The sequence below is a fragment of the Loxodonta africana genome, chromosome 11 (assembly GCF_030014295.1).
Source record: "Loxodonta africana isolate mLoxAfr1 chromosome 11, mLoxAfr1.hap2, whole genome shotgun sequence".
Lineage (NCBI taxonomy): Eukaryota > Metazoa > Chordata > Mammalia > Proboscidea > Elephantidae > Loxodonta > Loxodonta africana.
The window spans coordinates 3,732,414-3,740,784 of NC_087352.1; the positions used below are offsets into that span (position 1 = coordinate 3,732,414).

An 8,371-nucleotide genomic window follows, 5' to 3' on the forward strand; every position below is an offset into this window, starting at 1 on the left:
TCCGAGAAGCTAGACTATTGCTGTGGATCACTTTCATGTGGCCTTTCAAACCATGGTTTTGTAACTTCCACCCAAGTGATTGGACAGGAAATGTGTGATAGCGTAATTGTGGCCCAACAAATGGATTGGTCATTTTTGCCATCCTACTGGGCTTGAAATGAGCCATCCCAGAGGTGGGAGGGAGAGAATCCCATCACTACCAAGGAAGAACAGCCAGGACCCAGCACATCCTTTGGAACCGGGGTCCCTGCACTGAAGCTCCTGGATCCAAGAGACAGAGAGTGACCAGAGCACCTAAATCAGCCTCTCCATGTGACTCAGACTTCTGACAGCACTGCACTCCCTGAGTAGTTGGACTCCTTACCTGTGGGCTGGCTACCCTCAGAGACAGAGGTTAAGGGGTAGGACGTGAAAGCCGCAGGCCAAGTAAGGGGTACATCCAGAAACGGCTCTGTGTTCTATTCATCCAAACCATCTCAGGCCTCGACCAGATAGGAAGAAACTCCACTCCACTGGAGAAGTGACAGTGTCACATTGCAGTGAGCATGTGGGATGGAGATGCTACTGTGATCATTACTGGAAAATACAGTTTGTCATGATGGAGAAAAGCATCAGCTATTGCTCTCCATAGTCATGCAGGAGGCTGTGTAAGTGGCTGTGGGTGTCTGTGCGTGTCTGTGCCCTTCCTCTGAGGGGGTTCATGCCTGGAGGAGTCCCAAAATCCTGGTGCCCCTGAGGCTTTGCCTGACCCAAGTGTTGGGGGTTGAGGACATTGACTGTAACTCTCCGTGGTCCTGAATCTAATGGCACGGCGTGATTCTTTCCTGCCCAAAGACAAGCAGGAGAATGGTCCCACTCTACCAGCCCCCGTCACATGCTCTTTGTTTGTTTCTGCTGACTGTAGAGTTTGTCATGCTCCTTCTCTGCTTGTTTGTCAAGTTCATCTACTGGGAAGGATGCCTCACAGACCCAGTGATCAGAGCCCAGTCTCAAAACAGCCACGTTGTCAGGGCCCCAGGGTGCCTAGATAACATCAGAACGTGAGGTCAGAGGGAACTAGGGCACCTGTGGGGGGTAGCGGAGATGAGGGCTGACTGGCCGAGGTGGACATTGGATCTTGCTCTGGCCTGAGAGTTTGCTGTTCAGTAAACATTTACTTAGGATCAATGCACTCCAACAGCTGCTGAAGGGGGGAAGTGTACAAAGTCCTTCCCAGTCCTTGGCAACATTGAGAGTGGAATTTTCAGACCTTTCTTGTGTAGAAGTTAGAAACCCTTTCTCGAGAACACTCCAAGCACTCAGTCATGTGGGGTACAGTTGCCATGCGGTGCTGCCTGCGTTTCTGAGTCTGGTGTCTCCTTTGCAGATCTGTGATGAGCTGGGAGTGAAGCGGCCCTCCTCTGTGAAAGTGTTCTCAGGCAAAAGTGAGTAAAGTGCCCCCGCCTTCCTCCCAGATTCCTGGTCTGTAGATGGGCGACTGGTGGCTTCCTGCTGCAGTCAGCTGAAACCTTTGTCTCCCCTCGCGTTCTAACCAGGTGAACGCAGCTCCTCTGGGCTGCTGGAGTGGGAATCCAAGAGCGATGCCCTGGAGACGCTGGGCTTCCTGAACCATTACCAGATGAAAAACCCAAGTGAGTATCTGCATGTCCTGCAGTCATCTCCCTGCTGGCCTCATGGCTGACTGGCTTCAGGCCAGAGCAGGCCCGTCCTGCCATTGAGACAGGGCCTCAGAGAGTCCCTCTCTGTTTCTGACACAGGCCGGCAGGCAGGCAGGCAGGTGGGACCTGGTCGCCAGGAGAGCTGCCTGATGGTCCCCATAGGAGGGCCAGCCTGTTGTTTGCTGCCACCCACTCCACAAGCTTGGGAGTTGCTCAGGCGAGTCCTCCAGGGAGCTGGCATTCTCTCAGCGTCAGAAGCTGCCAGTAAAACCCCTAGCAGAGCAGTGTCAGCCGGAGAGGTTGACTCAGGCGGTACCCAGGCAGGGGGCTAGCAGTGGGATTCTCCACGAAGATGAGGGAAGGGAAGGAGAAATGCTTTGTGCATTTGGCTCATTGTTAAGTCTGGCATCTGGCAGAGACCAGTTAGAGCCTGCAGCTGAGCTGCAGAAAATGGGAGATATGTGGAATATGGGATGCGGGTGGGGGAGCTGCCAGGTAGAGGGCAAGCTAAACCTGTCTTCTCTCCCCCTCCTTTGCAGATGGGCCATACCCTTACACCCTGAAGTTGTGTTTCTCCACTGTCCAGCACGCCTCCTAATTAGGTGCCCAGGAAGAGTCCCATCTGAGCAGGAGAACATTTTTCCTTTATGCTGTTTTAGTTTGGGTTTTTTTTTTTTTTTTTTCAGAAGTTCTTGCATTCTTTTTTTTAATGCTAGGTTAGTTGAGCTTAACCATAATGGAAATGCTGGAAGTCTGGAGGGCGGGTGGCGGGGAGGGGAACTGGTATCTCCCAAGATTAACCTTCACTTTTTAAAAATTACCGTACATGTAATTTTTTTCCCCCTGTTCATACATTTGTGCGGCCCACGTACTCCTGGAACATTTCAAGAAAATTGTTTGGAAAATAAACAGAGCACTTGCTGGTGATTTTCAGGGTGTGTCTATTTCTTTCCCTCTGACTCATCTTCTGAAGAGGTGAAGGCAGGCCAGAGCCCAAGCCCAGGCCCTAAGGGGATGAAGGCCCAGCCCTGAGAGGAGCCAGGTGGGCTAGGGTTGCAGACCAGGAATGATGGGAAGAATTAAGGAGTCTTTTAAGGAAAATCCGAGAGGTCTGGTGGCATTCCTCATGGCCCCTACCCAAGCAAGCTCAGTCTAGGGAGAGTCACTTAAAAGTAAGTGGGGTTGACTGCTAATAAACATATGCAGAAATGCTCATGATCATCAGCAATTAAGAAAAACCCACTGCCAAGTTGAGTCCATTCCAATTCATAGCAACCGTATAGGACAAAGAAGAACTGCCCCATAAGGTTTCCAAGGAATGGCTTGGTTAATTCACACTGCCAACCTTTTGGTTAGCAGCTGAACTCAACCACTGAGCCACCAGGGCTCTACTAGGAATTAGAAAGATGCAAATCAAAACTACAATGAGTTACTGTCTCACCCAGACATTACTGGCACTAATCGGAAAGACAGAAAATAACAAATGTTGGTAAGGATGTGGGGAAATTGGAATTCTTGTACACTGCTGGTGGGACTGTAAAATGGTACAACCACTATGGAAAATGGTACGGCACTTCCTCAAAAAGCTAGAAATTGAAATACCATATGATCCAGCAATCCCCATCCTAGGTATATACCCTAAAGAAATAAGAGCCGTGACGTGAATAGACATATGCACACCCATGTTCATTGCACCATTACTCATGAGAGCAAAAAGGTGGACAACCTAAGTGCCCATCAACAGATGAATGGATTACCAAAATGTGGTATATGCACACAATGGAATACTACACAACAATAAAGAATGACAAATTCACAAAACATCTCACAACATGGATGAATATGGAGGGCATTATGCTGAGTGAAATAAGCCAACCACAAAAAGACAAATATTGTATGAGACCACTTTTAAGAACTAACAACAAAAGTTTTACACACAAGGAAAATAAAAAGACTCCTTCATGATCACCAGGGATGGGGAAGGGAGGGAAAATTACCAAAGAGAGAGTAGAGACATGCGTTAATACAGGTGAAGGGAAAGGCAATACACAATAAGGGAGAAGTCAGCACAACATGACCAAGGCAAGAGAGAGCACTGAGAGGAATAAGGGAATAAAGGACAACTATGGTAACTCTTCCCCACACGTCTGTCAGTTTGTCTTACTGTGGGGGCTTGCATGTTGCTGTAATGCTGGAAGCTATGCCACCAATATTCAAGTACCAGTAGGGTCACCCATGGCAGACAGGTTTCAGTGGAGCTTCCAGACTAAGACAGACTAGGAAGAAGGAACCAGTGGTCTACTCGAGAAAACAGCCAGTGAAAACCTTATGAACAGCAGCAGAACACTGTCTGAAATAGTGACAGAAGATGAGCCCCTCATGTTGGAAGGCACTCAAAAGACAACTTCCTCTGTGGCGTCTGGGGTCTTAAATGCTAACAAGCGGCCATCTAAGATGCATCAATTGGTCTCAACCCACCTGGATCAAAGGAGAATGAAGAATACCAAGGTCACATGATAACTATGAGCCCAAGAGACAGAAAGGGCCACATGAACCAGAGACTTCCATCATCCTGAGACCAGAAGAAGTAGATGGTACCCGGCCACAACCGATGACTGCCCTGACAGGGAGCACAACAGAGAACCCCTGAGGGAGCAGGAGAGCAGTGGGATGCAGACCCCAAATTCTCATAAAAAGACCAGACTTAATGGTCTGACTGAGACTAGAAGAATCCTGGCAGTCATGGTCCCCAAACCTTCTGTTGGCCCAGGACAGGAACCATTCCTGAAGACAACTCATCAGACATGGAAGGGACTGGACAATGGGTTGGAGAGAGATGCTGATGAAGAGTGAACTACTTGTATCAGGTGGACACTTGAGACTGTGATGGGATCTCCTGTCTGGAGGGGAGATAGGAGGGTAGAGAGGGTTAGAAACTAGCAAAACCGTCATGAAAGGAGAGACTGGAAGGAGGGAGCGGGCTGACTCATTAGGAGGAAAGTAAGTGGGAGTATGGAGTAAGGTGTATATAAGCTTATATGTGACAGACTGACTGACTTGATTTGTAAACTTTCACTTAAAGCACAATAAAAATTATAAAAAAAAAAAGACGACTTCCTCCTCAAAGTAGAGTCAACCTTAATGACATGGATAGAGTCAAGCCTTCAACACCTTCCTTTGCTGATGTGGCAAGACTCAAAATGAGAAGAAGCAGCTGCAAACATCCACTAATAAGAGAATAGAATGTATGAAGTGTGAATCTAGGAAAATTGGAAATCATCACAAATGAAATGGAATGTATAAGTATCAATATCCTAGGTACTAGTAAGCTGAAATGGACTGGTATTGGCCAGTTTGACTGAGACAATCATATGGTCCACTATGCTAGGAATGACAGCTTGAAGAGGGATGGCTTTCCATTCATCATCAAAAAGAACGTTGCAAGATCTATCCTGAAGTACAACGCTGTCAGTGATAGGATAATATCCATATGCCTACAACGAAAACCAGTTAATACTAATATTATTCAAATTAACCCACGAACCGACTAAGGCCAAAGATGAAGAAATTGAAGATTTTTACCAACTTCCACAGCCTGATATTGATCAAACATGCAACCAGGATGCATTGGTAATTACTGGTGATTGGAATGTGAAAATTGGAAACAAAGAAGAAAGAGCAATAGTTGGAAAATTTGGCCTTGGTGATAGAAATGAGCACACGATAGAATTTCACAAGACCAACAACTTCTTCATTGCAAATACCTTTTTTCAACAACATAAATGGTGAATATACAAGTGGACCTCACCGGATGGAATACACAGGGATCGAATTGACTAAACGTGTGGAAATAGATGATAGAGAAGCCGAATATCATCAGTCAGAACAAGGCCAGGGGCTGACTGTGGAACAGACCATCAATTGCTCATATGCAAGTTCAAGTTGAAACTGAAGAAAATTAGGACAAGTCCACAAGAACCAAAGTACAACCTTGAGTATATCCCACCTCAATTTAGAGACCATCTCAAGGATAGATCTGATCCATTGCATACTAATGACGGAAGACCAGACGAGTTGTGCAAGGACATCATACATGAAAAAAGCAAGAGGTCCCTAAAAAGACAGGAAAGAAAGAAAAGACCAAAATGGATGTTAGAAGGGACTCTGAAACTTGCTCTTGAACATACAGTAGATAAAGCAAAAGGGAAAAATGATGAGGTAAAAGAGTTGGACAGAAGATTTCAAAGGGCGGCTCGAGAAGACAAAGTAAAGTATTACAATGACATGTGCAAAGACCTGGAGAGAGAAAACCAAAACGGAAGAACACACTGGGCATTTCTCAAGCTGAACGAACTAAGGAAAAAATTCGAGCCTCAAGTTGCGATATTGAAGGATTCTACAGGGAAAATACTAAATGATGCAGGAAGCAACAAAAGAAAATGGAAGGAATACACGAAGTCACTGTACCAAAAAGAATTGGTTGACCTTCAATCATTTCAGGAGGTAGCATATGATCAGGAACCAATGGTACTGAAGGAAAAGGTCCAAGGTGCACTGAAGGCATTGGTGAAAAACAAGACTCTAAGAATTGACCAGTTGAGATGTTTCAACAAATGGATGCAGCGCTGAAGGTGCTCACTCGTCTTTGCCAAGAAATCTGGAAGACAGCTACCTGGAAGAGATCCATATTTATGCCTATTTCCAAGAAAGATAATCTAACCAAATGTGGAATTATCAAACAATATCATTAATATCACCTGCAAGTAAAATTTTGCTGAAGATCATTGAAAAGCAGCTGCAGCAGTATGTCAACAGGGAACTGTCAGAAATTCAAGCCAAATCCAGAAGAGGATGTGGAACCAGGGATATCATTGCTGATGTCAGATGGATCCTGTCTGAAAGGTGAGAATACCAGACAGATGTTTACCTGTGTTTTACTGACTATGCAAAGGCATTCATGGAACATAATAAATTATGGATAACATTTTAAAGAATGAGAATTCCATAACACTTAATTGTGCTCATGAGGAACCTGTATATAGATTAAAAAGCAGTCGTTCAAACAGAACAAGGGGATACTGTGTGGTTTAAAGTCAGGAAAGCTGTGTGTCAGGGTTGTATCCTTTCACCATATTTATTCAGTCTGTGTGGTGAGCAAATAATCTGCGAAGCTAGACTATATGAAAAAGAACCAGGCATCAGGATTGGAGGAAGACTCATTAACAACCTGCATTATGCAGATGACACAATCTTGCTTGCTGAAAGTGAAGAGGACTTGAAGCACTTACTGATGAAGATCAAAGACCACAGGCTTCAGTATGGATTACACCTCAACATAAAGGAAACAAAAACCCTCACAACTGGACCAATAAACAATATCATGATAAATGGAGAAAAGACTGAAATTGTCAAGGATTTCATTTTACTTGGATTTACAATCAGCACCCACACAAGCAGCAGTCAAGAAATCAAATGACATATTGCATTGGTCATATCTGCTGCAAAAGATGTCTTTATCCTAGGAATACATCCTAGAGAAATAAGAGCCATCACGGGAATAGACATATGCATACCCATGTTCATTGCAGCATTGTTCACAATAGCAAAAAGATGGAAACAACCTAGACGCCCATCAACAGATGAACGGATAAATAAACTATGGTACATATACACAGTGGAATACTATGCAACGATAAAGAACAATGATGACTCTGCGATGCACCAAAGACAGACACAAGGGAAAGATTAGTCCAAAGGCCTGATGGATCACAGGTACTAGAGCCTCCACCAGACTGAGTCCAGCACAACTAGATGGTGCCCAGCTACTACCACCAACTGCTCTGACAGGGATCAGAATAGAGGGTCCCAGACAGAGCTGGAGAAAAATGTAGAACAAAATTCTAGCTCACACATACACACACACACAAAAGACCAAATTTACTGGTCTGACAGAGACTGGAGAAACCCCAAGAGTATGGCCACCGGACACCCTTTTAGCTCAGTAATGAAGTCGCTCCTGAGGTTCACCCTTCAGTCAAATATTAGAGAGGCCTATAAAACAAAAGGAGAGCAAATGGGCAAACCAGCTCAGGGGAAAGGACTAGAAGGCATGAGGAGACAGGAGAGCTGGTAATAGAGAACCCAACGTCAAGAGAGGGGGAGTATTGACATGTCATGGGGTTGGCGACCAATGTCACAGAACAATATGTGTACGAATTGTTTCATGAGAAGCTATTTTGTTCTGTAAACCTTCATCTAAAGTACAATAAAAAATGTAAAAAAAAAAAAAGATCTCTTTAAAGTATTAAAAAACAAAGATGTTACATTGAAAACTAAGGTATGCCTGACCCAAGCCATGGTGTTTTCAATCACCTCATATGCATGTAAAAGCTGGATGATGAAAAAGGAAGACTGAAGAATTGACACCTTTGAATTGTGGTATTGGCGAAGCACACTGAATATACCACGGGCTGTCAAAAGAACGAACAAATCTGTCTTCGAAGAAGTACAACCAGAATGCTCCTTAGAAGCAAGGATGGCGAGACTGCGTCTTACATACTTTGGACATGTTGTCAGGAGGGATCAGTCTCTGGAGAAAGACATCATGCTTGGCAGAGTACAGGGTCAGTGGAAAAGGGAAAGACCCTCAACGAGGTGGATTGACACAGTGACAACAATGGCCTCAAGTATAATAAAGATTGTGAAAACGGCAC

The 8,371-nt window shown here is 44.9% G+C and overlaps 1 long non-coding RNA gene across 1 annotated transcript; it reads left to right on the plus strand.

Annotated features, from left to right (window-relative positions):
* The first annotated feature begins 1,305 nt into the window (after window positions 1-1,305).
* Window positions 1,306-2,315, plus strand: LOC135232712 (uncharacterized). The gene is made up of 3 exons (XR_010323292.1): window positions 1,306-1,424; window positions 1,536-1,631; window positions 2,198-2,315. It is a non-coding gene; the product is annotated as an uncharacterized LOC135232712 (long non-coding RNA).
* The last annotated feature ends 6,056 nt before the right edge of the window (window positions 2,316-8,371 follow it).